We start from the raw sequence: 14974 nt of genomic DNA on the forward strand, positions 1-14974 counted from the left end.
CCTCCCTAAATCAGCAGACTGCCCACCCACAGCACTGACTGACACAGAGCTACCAGTTAGACTAGTCAGCAGGAGCTGCCTCATGCTAATTCTACAGTAGACAGAGTAAAGGGAAAAGCTCCCACACACAAAATAAAAACAACAGCATAAAAGTGCTTATTAAAATATTATATTTTGGAGCTGATATAAAGAGAAACCTTTTGTTGAGCTTCAGGCGTTCAATGACTACGTTCACACATTTGCAGCAGAATACAGCTGTCGGTCATGTTGGGGAACTAAATATGGTTCACTTCATATACATTCATACACAGTTCTTTTAGAATAATACTATAAACTAGCCTTATAAAACGTCCCATAATAATTAACCGGAATTAACTGCATTTGTGAAATGTGCTCATAACATGGTAAAAATGGACCAGTGGATATAATTTGCAGATAGGCTAAATGAATTGTGACACTGCAAGGCATTTTTTGATTATATTTTGATTAAGAGATTTAAAACTGCAGACGCTGTGAATCAGAATCCAATCAAACATTAAGCACAGAAGAAAAGCCTAATTTGAAAATGATTACAAGTGATATTATTAGTGTAAGTGAACACATCTGTTCCTAAATATCCAAAGCATTCCTTATAGTACTGTGACCTCTTTAATTCCTATTCACATTACAATAACCTGAATCATTATGTAAATGAAACTAAAGTAATTGGGTAACATTAAAACAAATAATTATAAAAATGAATTAAACAATCAAATTAAATAATTTTGATAATTATTATATTTATTATGTAGTTGACATTAATCAAAATTATTATGAGAAGAGAATGACTGGTTATTCTTACCAAAAATGTTATTCTCGTATTTGATCCACTCATCATGTATGTTGCTGTATTGACAGGTATACAAACTCTCTCATTCACTGCAGTAATACATGCTCTACCCACAATCCCTCACTTATGAGAGGTATACAGACAGTAAACATACACATGCTACTTTTTTTTTTTTTTTTTTTACATCCTTTACTTTGTGATGAAACTGCTTGCTTTACACAGAAAAGAGCCTTTAAACAAACACAGGTTTATAAAATAAAACATTATGACCAGGTAACAGATCAAATACTAAAAACAAATCAATTTAGTGACAGATGGGAAGTCTTGCCATCCCGTATATAACCAGGCCTAGGTGGATTTATTTATGATGTCCGTGCATACAAAAATCTATTTCTGTGCAAGCTGCCAAGCTCGTGGTTTTTTGTGACTACTCTCTTTACTCTCATGTGTTAGACAGACAGAGTGAAGATTGTCAATCTGTTACCTGCACTGCACCCCTTGGGCAAAAGAATTGAAAGCGTGCCACACTACCGCTTTCCACTTTTTTATATAGCACATCATTCTTATTCTTGTCATTTTACTTAGGTTTATTTTATTTTTATTTTTTCACATTGTGTTCTCTCTTATCTAAGTCATCCATGTGTTTCTTTTTCTTTTGAAGCTGATATTTTCCATCTGTATGTTCTGAAAACAACAACCTGCCAAACGAGGCAGAGGAAAAAGTAGAGGGCGACGGAGCGCAGGGTGGGCTGTCAAAGTCACCCGTGTAGACGGAGGGATGAATTAATGCAGACAGAGAAGTATGTAGGGTAGTATGGAGCGAGTATTAGCAGTTTCTTCCCTGGTACGAATGCGCTTTAATGTCGTCGTCCCAGGATGTGGCTTCCCCAGCAGGCAAGCTGCACTAATAGGCAGTCTTGGAGGAATAAACAGGGCATCTATGTGAAGAGTCCCATTTCTGCTCTGTTGAGGCGCAGTGAAGAAACTTCGACACGGGCAGCAGCGCTGGTTTATATAGCAACAGGAAAATAAATGAGCTATTACTATAGGCAAGTAGGGGGTTGCGATAGGGAGACAATGTAAGTGTCGAGTCTGCAGAACGTGTAAACATGGCAGACAGCGCAGTGATTTACTCAGCTGCGATCAGCAGGTGTTAGTATTAGGTTTTTAAAGCAGTTGGTTAAACGTGGGCGGTGGTTTAGAACGACATGACGGGTTGTTGCAATAAAAGTGACCTTGATGTTGACTGGCAGCTGTGAATCTGCACTGACCTTGTGTATTCTGGTACCATCATTTGTGTGAATAAGATGTTCCAATAAGAAGCGCTATGCTGCAGAATGCTTGCATGCCTTTTTAAAAGAAGTGAGATCTAACTCACTAACTCACTAAACTGATGCGAAATCAGTCCATTTTTTCGCTCTCTTTCTCTCCATCAGAGGATAAGAATGACTTTTTTTTTTCCCGAACACATCTGAGACACTCAGGTTGAAGCGATTCCGCTTTCTTCTCAGGCAGGTCCTCATGCTTGAATTTGTCTTGATCTGGATCCAACTAAAGATCACTCAGTTCATCTGCCTCTATAGTTCAGATGAGGGAAACCGAGAGACCAGATATGACTGGTGTGCTTATACCTGCCTGATAGAAGTAATGGGGTGTGTGTGCGAGAGAGGTTATTACTTCCCTCATTACTGCCTACTAGTAACTATACTTGCCCCTGGCTCTTTCCAGACCTGCTGCAGACAGCTGCCTCAAATTCACTAAACCACAGGCAGAGCCGATCTCTGTCTCACTATGAAAGGAACCAAATTACGACGGTGCGACTATGGCTATCTTTATATATTCAGAATATCCTTGGGTTGGAAAAGTAAAAGATATCTGTAACTTTCTATTCTGCAAAGCATGTAGAATTATTTGTGCAAATCCATAACAAAAAGTTATCTACTTTGGTAAATTACTCATTCCGGATGCAACATTTTTTTATTTATTTTTTTATTCTGGCAGGTTTGTTTGTTTTACATCTTATGACTGATAACAAATAAATGGCCAACATTTTTATTCTATACTATTTTGTGTTAATAACTGAAAAAACGACTAAAAAACTAAAATAAATCAATCTAAATACTACAAGTGAATTTAAATAAATGTATATTTATTTTGTGAATTGCCAAAGAGTGTTTTTTTTTTTTTTTAAAGATTACCTTCACGTGAGCATGAGATGATGGCAAAGGTAAATGTAACACGCTTGAACTGAGAAGTTTAATTGGCCTTTTATATATTAAAAAATATAATACATTTTATAATTAATATAATAAAATAAATATAATATGTATATTGTATATAATATTGTATAAGTAGAATTCACACAACATTGTTCATTTATATATCTGATATGGCTACCTGATCAAAATGAGTGCTTTCCCCTTTAATTGTTGTGATGTCACGAGCCAATATAACTTCCTGTTCTGTCTGCTCCTCTTCCATTTTGCATTGTGATCTCATGGGAGAGGTAGGTTGCTTTTGACTTATTTATGTTTATTGTAATAATTGCTTTTATTTCTATATTTACACTCCAATTCATGTGTATAATGTTATTTTACTTACCCATGTGATTATTTTTGTCATTTTTCCTTTTTTGCCCGTCCATCTTTTCAATCACAAGAAAACACTCAACACAGACAACAACCAGCCTACATATGCACAATTAAATATCTAACCAATCTGTAATATCGGCCTAAAATAACCTAAAATAATATGATAAAAAAACTTGACACATCATAGCAGTGGCCTAAGCACCACCCAGAACACCTTAGCAAGCACATGGCATTGGCAACAGCTATGGGCATTCACAACACCCTACAGCATCATAGCAGCAAGTTTACTTGGACAAACACAACTCTAATGTTTAGTGTGAATATGCTGAAACAAGCTGAATCTCAAGCATTCTGAGTATTGTAAACAGATCAAGTTTGCTACAAACAATAAATAATGAAAAGCAGGGGCGAAAGTGCTTTCTGGATTTCTTTCCTTCCCAAAAACAGGCAGAACTTTCAATATAACCCACTCAAGAAAGAGTTTCTGGTTTCACTATCCATTGACCTTTACCACTGGAAACCAAAGACAGGACATAATATGCTGCTTAATGACCCTGGCCAGCTCAATCCGTTGGGATGATATCAACATTACACCAGACCACACTAATCATGCAGACAGCCACATCTACTGGTTCACTGTAATTGGGTTTCTGCTGTTGGCCAGAAAGAACATGGGGGAATGGTCTATGTGCGGGTCTAAAGAAACTCTTAAGGAAAAGCACACAGTGGGGAAGAAGAAAGGACATAGAAAGAGGAGAGACCAGAAAAAGAGAGAGAGAAAGAGATAAGGAGGAGAGACCAACCAGCAAATGGATTGAGTGCTGAAGAGATAAAGAGAAGAAAAAGATATAGACTTGGAAAGAGTGGACAGAGAATCTCAATGAAAAGGGCTCAGTGAAAAGACCAATACAGTCCTTTGACCAAGCTCAAAGTGTTCATCTCCGAGTCTTATTGAATTCTTATTTGTCAATAACAGCATTTCCTGCCAGAAACAATAGTGCAGGGAACAATTACTCCAGTGAGTCTGTCAATTTCACTTTGGTACAGGGACAATGCCTGGCTATATATGTGTCTGTGTTTTTGTTTTTTTTGTTTTCCCTGACTGTAATGGGCCATGGCTCGATCTGATGTGAGAGAGTGCAACTATCGCAAGGGGAGGAGATGGGCCCGCTGCATTTCTCTGCACCTCCGCATCCTACACCCATTAATAATGAGACAGCAGCAAACTGACAGGCAGCATGGGGACCAGCCGTTGGGTGCCACACATGTTGTCACAAACAACTGTTGACAATGAAGGTAGGGACACACCAAACCGACGCCAAAGAACTCGCAACGGAAAAAAGTCAAAGGAAAAAATATGTTCTTGAACACACCGAAAGGACTAAACGACTGTCAACTAGCACACTCGTTCTGCGCCCACGTGTAAAGGAGATAACTGTCTAAGCAGATATATTCGTCTATAATATTCATCATTCAAAAAGGTAAAGCAAAACCAAGACTGCAGGTATACAAACCATAAACAAAGAGGCGCTTGCTTACCGTTTTGAATATCAATCATGCTGATGTTCTTTATTCTCATGTTATTATGAAAATATTTGCACAGTGGAATGCCTAGGTAAGATTACGTAAAATAAGAACAGCCTTCTGTCTGTGCCGTCATGACTTCTTTGCTTGCATTCATCACTTCTGCTCGTATTCTCGTGCACTGAATCGTTTGCTAAACAGAACAGCCTCACCGACAGCGATTCTATATGCTGAATCGGCCTAAAAAAGCAGATGGCGTCCGACTAGAGCCAACTGTGCGGAACACACCGAAAAAATTGGTCCAAAAATGGATTGGTCCATTCGATCCATCCCTTTTAGAGTTCATTTCATTTCATTTCATATGTACAAAGGCAGCATTTATTTGATCAAAAATGCTGTAAAAAACATTTTAAAATGTATTTTATTAAATTACTTTTCAGTTAATGAAGTATTCATTTATATAATTAATAAATATGAACAGATTTCTAATAATTTCTAAATTATTAATAATAGTATTTTATTTATTTTTTTACTAACATTTGAATTATTATATAATGGAATGGAATGTAATAATCATGTAGGCTTTTGCTCAACATTATACCATGGTCTGGGTGAATACTCGATTCTGATTGGCTGCAGGGTGTCCATTAAAAAGTGATAGAGGACACCTAGTAAATAAACCGTCAGGCGTAACCAGGGAAACCAAGTTATTGTTTGTAAAAACTTAAGATTTCGATTGTAAAACTAATTAAAATATAAACTAATGTTTTAAAAATGTGTTATTTGGCAAGTGACCATGGTATAAGCGGGTTAATGCCCTTCGAGGTGTCCATTGTCAGGTATTAATGGACTTCGCCGCCGTCCATTAATACCTGACAATGGACACCTCGTCGGGCGTTAACCCCATAGACAGTAAAAGAAATGGACACAGCGACCCCATTGGATTCAACGGAGACAAAGTGAAGTCCATTAGAAACTTTTACTTCCTGGGGGTCCAGCGTACTGCGCAGACTCAAACTGAGCTCGACGACGTAGATGTGACGTGAGCAAACCGTCTGTCTTCTAGTGGCTGTGCCAAGATCAATCTGAATCATTACCTTCCGAAACTCGCAGAGACGGAGAGCGTGAGTAGGAGCTGTCCATGATCTTGGAGCAGGAGAAACTTTTTGTAGGTGTTCTGATTAATTACTTTGTCATTTTGCCTCGACGTCCTCCCGATTGCCCGCGAGCTTCTCTTCCTGTCCATACGGTAATTTCCTACTGTGCGACAGAGAGTCGCGTGGCTGTGACGCAATCGTTAGCCTACTTTTACAAAAACTGCTTCTACAGGGCCATAACGTAAGCTACAAGGTAATGGAGCCTTTTATACATTTTCGTGTTTCTTTAGAAATAAATAATGGACAAATGGAGTCTTTAAACGCCTCAGATGTGAAGTTATTCGCTGTCAAAGTGACGCCAAAATGAATGGGAGTCAATGGGATGCTAACTGCAGGTGGGGTTCCGTTAGCCAATGGCGGCGTCCGGGGGTGCTTCAAAATAATACAAATCCCTGCACCCTTGGTTAACCCTTACGTATTTCACGCAAACTGTTAACCTACCGCTCTTTCCTATTTCTATGGAAACAGCCCTTCTCTGCAATGGCTTCCTGAATGATGTCATTATCTAGCCCTGTACTCACCGGATGCACCAGATTAATCTAGGTCCAGATCTGAATCTAGATCGGCAGATGCACGTCTGTTTGCAGTCAGATATGTGTGGAAAGAGCATGATTACGAGCTGATGGAGGAGAGTGATAGCAGTGCGTCGCACATTGTGGATGTAATTTATCTCCATGTGAGGTCACCGCACCGGAATAATTCTGTTAAATTACGGTTCGCAAGTGAGTGTCACTTTAATAAGGAGTAAACAGATAACATGCTGCCGATACCCCCATGACTCTATCTCTTCCACACTTCGCGTGACCTTGTCGAATATCTCAGTGACAGCAGTAAGGAACCATCAAAGCAAAAGAAGCGGTTATCGCCAGCGTGCACCAATGAACATGACCACCAGGCGCACACACATAACAGGATGTGAAACAGCAAAAAACGACTACAGCAAAACTCCATGGAGAGCACAGATATGCATGCTATGAAACAGCAGGACCTTGAAATAATCTTTTGTGCATTCAATGTCTTGTGTGAATTAAATTATATTAATATTCGGATCCCACCATAAACACCCAAAATGATTGGTGATAATGGGGTTTTTAATTACCTCTTCTTTGTACATGATTAATGAAAATTACTGGAGTGCCCCACTGATCTTTTTGAAAAATAATACAGATATAATTGTTGCAATTAGTGCACATGAAGCCATATCAAAGCCAAGTGGTTGCAAATGTTTTATTCCATAATTTACTACTCATTAGAGCTTGATTGACAGCCTTATAGAGGGGGAACCAGCAACATCTCTATAGGAAAACAACCAAAGCCACAAAACAGAAGCTCACAGGGAAAACACAAGTTAACAAAAAACTCGCTCGTCTGAAAGGTCAGCTGAAAGCAGCATCAGTTGAGATGCATTGACAACAGCACCCACAGAAAGATCCTGAGGACATCCTCTTCTTCTCAGTGATACATACGTCTTTTGAAGTGTCCAGGGAGCTGCACTCACTGGGTTATTTCCCATAAAGACATGCAGCGTTGCACTTTCTCTCTTCTTAAAAACACACAGGAGTGGCGTCCCACGTTGTCAAAATAGAAGAGCCACCCTCTTAACAGAATAGCTAACTAGTCATTTAACACCTCAGGAAATGTGGGCAGATGTTGAGATATTTTATGGGAATGTTTTGTCTTCAAAACAAATTAGCCACTATAGTAGCATCTGTAACATCCTTCATTTGTGCAGCAAATGTTTTTGACTTACCCCAAAGACAAATGTGTGACATTTTTATAAAACAAATATGTATTTTAACTACAATAAATACGAGATATATGAACAACCTCTCTGTACTAGTAACTATGTACTAAAAGAAACAGTTTATAATAGTCATTTGTTTATGAATTGGACTATGCTGGTTGTGATGCAAGTTTGTTTCACCAAAAAGAACAGGCCATTTAATCATGAATAGGAGTACGCTGGTCATGCTGTATGTTTTTGAATAATGAAAAAGAAATAGTTCATAATAGTTCAATAGTTCCTAGTCATTTGATCATGAATCGGACTATGCTGATCTCACTGTATACGTCTGATTCGCTAAAAATAGCCGTTTCATAAGAGTCATTAGTGAATTGGACTACACTGGTTGGGCTGCATATTTCTGATTCACTAAAAAGATTTGGTTCATAAAAGTCTTCTGACCATGAATCAGACTACGTTGGTCATGCTGCATGTTTTTGATTTAAAAAGTTCATAGCAGTCATTGTAATATACTTACATTGGAAGTCTATGAAACGAGTTATTGCTCTGGAATAAAGGTTCAAATACACAATAACAAGACATTATATATAAATTAAAAGATATGAGCTAGACAGTTCTGCTTTTAAACCCTCTGGAACACCACAGACTTCCATTGTTAGTGCATTACAGTGAATGTGATTTGGTTATATAAACTACAAAAAACAGGATTTCTATTGAACCTGTAACATTCCTTTAAATGCATCTGCTTCTCAGCTCCAGTTAATGCGTCGTTTCACCCGGTCACAACCACTTAGCTGACTCAACACTACCAGTGTGCTGTGTCACTATAAAATGGAACCTATCCAAAAGCAAATCACTTCACATTCTCCACCTGCACATTAAAGTGCTGATGTTCACTTCGTTGAAAGCATAACAGCAGTCCCGTAGAGCATGGGCAGGTGAGTGAGACCTAGATAAAAACAATGCAAAAGCATATTACTTATAAAACTATCGGAATCACAGTTCTCTGTTCATGGTGGAAAACACAGGTTTCTGGCATGAAGCCAAGTCATCTGAGGATGGCAAACAAAGTGATGGCTTTGTGTTGATTAAAGAAGGATCCCTAAAAAGGCTTCGTACAACAGCAGGTGGCACAGCATGATGGGATTACAGTATTAAAAGCTATTCTTCTGTCATTCCATCGCAAACACTGAGTGTAATACCCTATACATTAAGTTTAATAGCCCCATATTCGCAAAGGCCTCAGGGACTGAGAGGGGAAGAACACCGAACACCGGTAGGTCAAACATGGACGGTCATCGCCACACTGCACAAGGGTCAGCAAAGGTCTGGTCGGAAAAAAAGCAAAGATTTATTATTGACTGATACATCATGAACTTGCAATTTAGTCAAATTGTTCTCTATGAGATTCTATGGAATGACCGTGGACTTTTTCAAATAGTAGAAGGCAATTAAATACAGGAAAATAATTGGCAAAAGATTATAATGTTTCAGAGGTCAGGGCATGCATTAACCTCTGGTACTGTAGTCCTCAATAAACTGATTTAACATGCTCACGATTTGTGTAAAAGCTTTTTTTTCTCCTTTCTATTGACCTAGTGGGCAAATGAATGCTTTTCAAAGCAAAAGAGCTGAGGCCAAAAGGACATGGTTGGCTTGTTTTTTTATGTATTTATAGATAAAAGCTGAAATGTCCAAATACAATGTCCACTGCTGAAGACTCCACTGCTGTCAAGAGCAAAACCTTCAAGTGCACATCAGCACAACACACTTTTATTTTACATACAAGAGGAAAAAGCCCTTGACAGCTTGTGGTTGCTCACTTTAGCAGGACTTTAACAACACACAATTGTCATCTAGTTTGATCCTGACATGGACAGGACCACAATTGCACACACACACAAAACACATTAACCTCTCAGATACATGCCATATAACTGCACATACAAAGGCATTTTTTCATCTGTTTGCTCAGAGTAGCACGCAATAGTCTATATTTCCCAGGGCTTCAAACTAACTGTATATACACAATAACCAGTTAGCTTTTTTTTTGTCAGTAATATAGGAATGTAAAACGAACTAACTAAATAAATGAATAAATAAAAATGTATCAATCAGTCAGCAGCCATCGTCGGGCCATCAGTGAGCATCTGACGGTCTAGATTTTGTGGTGTGTTTCACATGTCGGCGAGAGTTTGCCGGATTCAGCAGGTTGAATCGCCGTTGGGCCATCGGTGAGAGATTGGCTATTCAGTTTAGATTACGAGTACACGAGAATTTATGTTATCTTACATGAGCATTCCAATATGCAAATATTTACATAACACCATGAGCCGCCTGGAATAAAGAAAGTGAACTTTGATATTTAAAATGGTAGGCAAGTGTTGCTTTGTTTACGGCTTGTATATCTGCAGTCCTAGTTTTGGTTTCACCTTTTGAATGACGAATATAGACTATTGATACTTGCTGATATCCTATAGACAGTTATTTGCTTACATGCAGGTGCAGAAAGCACGTGCTAGTTGACAGTAAGCTGTGGTCTTTGTGTTGTGTTTAAGCACAGCTTTTTGGCCCAGACACACAACAACACAATTGGCTTTGTCGCCGTTAGTTCTTTGATGTCGGCTTGGTGTGTCACGGCCATTAAAGATCTGATTGTATGAGACATCTGCAATGCATCTTGTTGATAATTTCCATTTGGAGACATGTCAAAAATAGGCTAGCATGCAACAAGTAGAAAGAAGAGTGGGCCTTGAGTGCTTTATTATCAGTTTAAGCAGCAGATTATTGAAGGAGATGCCCTTCACTGTAGGTTAAGGAACTTTTGGAAGTCAAGTCATGTGTGAACAAAGTCATGCTGGTGTTTGTAGATGAAATTAGGCCATTCCCAACCTCTCTCTTAAGATGAGGCAGAGGACGATGAGGAGGAAATAAAGTTAAAAACATTTCATCCAATGCAAAATGGATTCTGAATAGAGAAAAAAAGAAAAAAAAACTTTCTCTTTTTTTATACAAAAAAATATGAAAATATCAATAAAACATAAGTGGAGCCAGAGATATCTAAACACCTCTCAGTGCAACTCTGAAATTCATGGAAAGATGAGAGGACAAAACCAACCTGTTCCAAACAACTTGAGGCTGTTTACTGATAAATAAAATAAAATTCCGGAGATGAGGGCTGCCTCAATAAGCATGGCAAATGAATACATTAATAAAATATTTGAGCATCAAAGACAGCTCTCCAAAAATTTAAATGTAAATGTAAAAAAAAAAAGTATTTGCTTTAAACACATTACGTTGAAAGGGAAATAAAACATTGTCAAACTGTACAGAGGCTTTAAGACAATAGCTTAAAAGGAAAGGATTGCTTTATCTCACGCAAAGAGGTGAATTTTTTTTTTATTACATTTCTAAATGTTCTATTTTTGCAGTGAAAAACAAGCACTTATGGCAGTTAGCTGCGGTTGAGTGAATCTGCCGGAAAACACGGAGTAAAACTTCCGTCTTCAGTAATCGTGTCCAGCTCTCAGTGGCTCAGCAGTGCTGTGAATGCTTTAAGCTCATAAACAAGCTTTCTTCCATTTTAATCAACCTTTTCAATTAAGAACTAATTAATACCTAACAGGAGGGAGACCTGTCACTTTGAGGATAAGAGAGACTCTACAAGTCACTGTCTCACTGTGTTACGACCTGCGTGTCTTGTATTTGTTCTATTGCTCTGTGTTCTCTTTCTCCCTGTTCCTTCTTGTTCTGTCTGATTTTTTGATAGGTTGTCCAGCGATGGTGTGTATGATCGTCATTGGTTGTCCAGTTGAGGTGTACACAATATAGGGACGCTGCCGGCACTTGACTGGGAGCTCGTTGTTTCGGTCGCGATCGGGTTGAGAGCTCCTAGATCCCTCCTCCGGCCGATGATCAAATTTGTCAAGTGCAAGTGAACGTTATAACAATAACATCTGATCATGTTTCCTTATGTCTAACAATATGTTCTAAGATCGCGGGGCGTAGGGCTAATTAATTTGGAAACTTGTTTAGGTTCTGTTTTTTTTGTTAGGGAGTTAGATCAGCAAAATGTATTTTAGGTTAAGTTTTTTAATTCCTCCCCTATTTCTTTCTATATTCGTTTGTTATTTTGGCCTGTGGACACCCTGAAGAGATGCCCTTTATTTCACTTGTTTTTTCTTAATAAATTTAACACCTTTTTTCTGCTTAGTTTTGTGTTTCTTTCCGATTATCGACCGCAGTGATTCTTTGTTGAGATTCCATTACCACAATTACCCCCTTTTTGGAGTTTTCTCTATTCCTCTAGACATGGGGCGTAATACACCGTTACCTCACTGAGACAAAGGAAGAGCCAGAAAGACCATACAACAATATTTCTAAATGTCTGTTACTGCCTATCCTGCATCCACGGTTCGGTATGTAACTCGATTATGAAGCACAGACTACGGAGTTACTAAAACAATCTTTGTCAAAGAATAGAGTTTGTTTGTTTACCGTTTGAACGTTCTTATTTCCATTTGTTTAATTTCAAGATCTGAGGTGAATTATCCATTGTTGCTTTTACAGCTACAAAGCTGGGAGCACTAAATGATATTCAAAGTCACATTGCATGCTTTAACATTAAATAAAGCACATAAACAGGACCTGAGATTATCATTGCCACACTTTGCGTTTGTTGTTCCAGCCGCGACGTCGCAGAAAAATAGAAACCGTTTCTAAAAGAGAATCGTCGCATGTCGCCGTCGTGGCTGGTTAGGACAAAAACTCTGATTAAAATGGAAAAGATACCTTTCATCGCACATCGCGTGAAGTTAGGAGACGGTGTAAGACACATACCGAAAATTCGCAGGATGAATACGTGTAACGTAACACCCCTAATTACTATTTAATCAAATGTCAAAGAAGAAAATGTATTTTTATGACGAGGTAGAGTGGTCAACCTAAACAATGGGCCAGGGCTGTGCCAAGGCAGTTGGGGGGCAGTTCTGCGCTATGAGAGTACCGCAGTAATTTTAATTGTTTACAAAAGCAATTCACAGAGACAGAGACAGTCCAGTATCTCTGAAGTACTTTAAAGCATTGAACCTGGAAGTCAACATTTCCTTAAAAGTAAAATAAAAGTACAGTTCCACAGTACACTCCACCACCTTTCTTTGTGCAGACAAAAAAAAACAAAAAAAAAAAAAAACTTTTTTTTTACATTTTTTCAAATTTTGCAGGCCTTTGTTCTGAGGAAAGTCACATGAATTTTCATTTTTGAGTTAGATATCCCTTCAAATGATTTTAATTTTAATTAAACCTTTGGCAAAAAAAATATGACAAGAAAAAAAAAATACATTAACAATACATATGATTGTTTTAAATAAAACAATCATGTTGAAATGGCACACTAAACTGCCTGAGCCCAAATACATATGTACACACAACATAAAAATATGATCTGTATCATATATAAACTTGTATCCACACAAAACTATGTGAATGCACAAGTGGACTTTAAGTTACATGCTAGACAGAATTTGTAAGTCACATTGTAAATACGCTCTTTACATAATGCACTAAATCATGTCTAAACATGGATGATGCATGCCTAAAAAGCAAAGATTTCCCAAGTTCTCACATTTTAAAATCAATTTATAAAAAGTGTGAATATTTGGTTTCATTTTGCAAATCAACTAAAATGCAGTTTTCGTCTACTAAAATCAGATGTAATTTTAAAAGAAATTGTCTAAACTGAGTATAAAAAAATATGTATATATTTTTTTTTTAAATCGCAACACACTGACTAAATTTAAGAGACAAAAGCTACGACCAAAACAAAACAAAAAAAGTTCAAAAATTAACATTACATGTAGATGTTGAAATTCATTGTAAGCTAAGAGTATACAAACATAACAGCACAGACACCAAGACACCGGAGAAAACCGCCCAAACTAGGCTGAAAGTCTGCATTAGACCAGCGATTCCCAAACTGTGGTCCGCGGACCACTAGTGGTCCGTGAGGGTACTGCAGGTGGTCCGTGGAAAGGCAAAATGAAATATAAAATAATATTTTTTTTACCTTCATTTTACCAGGAAATTCACATACAAAAAAGTAAAAAGAATATGTAGGCCTATATTGATGTAACATTTTAATTAAATTGTCAAGTTATTGTGTGATTACTAAAAAAGCCTAGTGGTGTTCGGCCGTGACATTCAAGTTTGTGCCGTTAGAACCACAACATTGGTTCGGTGGATAGCAACAGGTTCTCTGAAGAGAAAAGGGCAGTGTTGCCAGATTGGGCGGTTCCCGCCCAATTGGGCGGTTTTGAATTTGATTGTGCGGGTAAAAAAGGGTTTGGGCGGGTGGACAAAATTTGGGCTGGTTTGGGATCAGTTCGGCGGTTTTCAAACATCTACATTTTAAAGTCTAATTGGTTAAAAAACTAAAATAAAGTGTGCATGTAGTCCATAAAATCAGTCATCATGACATTACTGTACACACACGCCCATGCAGAGTCAGCTGGCATTGGTGTTGACATCACCGACGAGCACGCACTTTTAGCCAATCAGCGATCAGCAGGCAGATGCGATTGAGCGCGATAAGTTGTAGCTGTATATTCAAGTGATGGCTAATGCCTCTACTAAGTTGTATGTACACAGTAAAGAGTGAGATAGTGAGCAACTCTAAAAATGTACACGTGGTGGGAGATATCGATGGTGACTATAACTCTGAGAGGAGAGCACAGTTATGTCCATGGTCATGTGCACACTAGCCTAAGTGATTGCCGTTTTGACAGTGTCCATCTGGACATTTTAGTCATATTGGCTAATTCTCCTTAATTATTGCCGTTTTGATCTGTTTTCCTGGATTTTTTTTTTTTTTTTTTTTTTTTTTTATCATTGTTATTTGTTTTAAGGAGATACAAATTGTGCTTATCAACCTTGAATGACATGGTAATGAAATTATATCATATTATTTTGGCAGTAAAATTTTGGGCGGTTTTTTCTTGTAGTGGGCGGGTTTTGGTGAGCTTTTGGGCTGGAAATCACCGTTCCAATCTGGCAACACTGGAAAAGGGCAGAGGCAAATATTATCTCATTATCACATCACACGCATATCCTTTAATGGTGCGTTCACACCGGA

The 14974-nt window shown here is 38.1% G+C and overlaps 1 protein-coding gene across 8 annotated transcripts in view; it reads right to left on the reverse strand.

Annotated features, from left to right (window-relative positions):
• diaph2 (diaphanous-related formin 2) overlaps positions 1-14974 on the reverse strand; it is a 481157-nt gene that overhangs the window by 343131 nt on the left and 123052 nt on the right. The window lies entirely within an intron of this gene.

Source organism: Scardinius erythrophthalmus (assembly GCF_964197995.2).
Source record: "Scardinius erythrophthalmus genome assembly, chromosome: 13".
In the NCBI taxonomy this organism is placed as follows: domain Eukaryota; kingdom Metazoa; phylum Chordata; class Actinopteri; order Cypriniformes; family Leuciscidae; genus Scardinius; species Scardinius erythrophthalmus.